The following is a 637-nucleotide window of genomic DNA, read 5'->3' on the forward strand; positions in this document are numbered from 1 at the left end:
TTACCATAAAAATGTTACAAAACAAAGTTTCAATTCTAAATTTGTTATCTTCCTGAAAGAATTTCTTATTGGTAACTTAACTTTTATTTTCTCAACATTAAGTGATGGAGAAAATTAAAATAATTTTTGAAGCAATGAATATTGATACAAAAATACTATAAAAACATCCGCTAGCTAAATAGAAGGTGGATAATCAATTATCACATGCATCATTAACTTTTTAATTCGGAAATAAAATTAGAATTTAAAAAAATATTAAAACGCCCACCGTGGGGTTCGAACCCACGACCACAAGGTTAAGAGCCTTGCGCTCTACCAACTGAGCTAGACGGGCACCCTATTTTGAAAATCAAATTCTTTTAATTTAATAAAATGTAATAGAATGGATAGTTTCAGAAACTCACTTTGAAATGTCAAGTATTTAGGCCTAATTTGAGGTTTAGTATAGCCCTTAAAATAACTAGTTTATTACTATGGATGTGTGCTATCAATCTTATGTGTGTATATATACTGTCTCTTATACACATCTAGATGTGTATAAGAGACAGGACCTGCTTTGTAGGTGTTACAAGTGTTGTAAAGTGTTACAAATGATCTCATTCTGATCATTCATGTGGAGACATGTGAGCGGGGGTAT

The 637-nt window shown here is 31.2% G+C and overlaps 1 non-coding gene across 1 annotated transcript; it reads right to left on the minus strand.

The window, feature by feature from the left end:
- Positions 1–261: 261 nt before the first annotated feature.
- TRNAK-CUU lies at positions 262–334 on the minus strand. Its single transcript has one exon. It is a non-coding gene; the product is annotated as a tRNA-Lys (tRNA).
- Positions 335–637: the final 303 nt, after the last annotated feature.

Source organism: Benincasa hispida, unplaced genomic scaffold, assembly GCF_009727055.1.
Source record: "Benincasa hispida cultivar B227 unplaced genomic scaffold, ASM972705v1 Contig824, whole genome shotgun sequence".
In the NCBI taxonomy this organism is placed as follows: domain Eukaryota; kingdom Viridiplantae; phylum Streptophyta; class Magnoliopsida; order Cucurbitales; family Cucurbitaceae; genus Benincasa; species Benincasa hispida.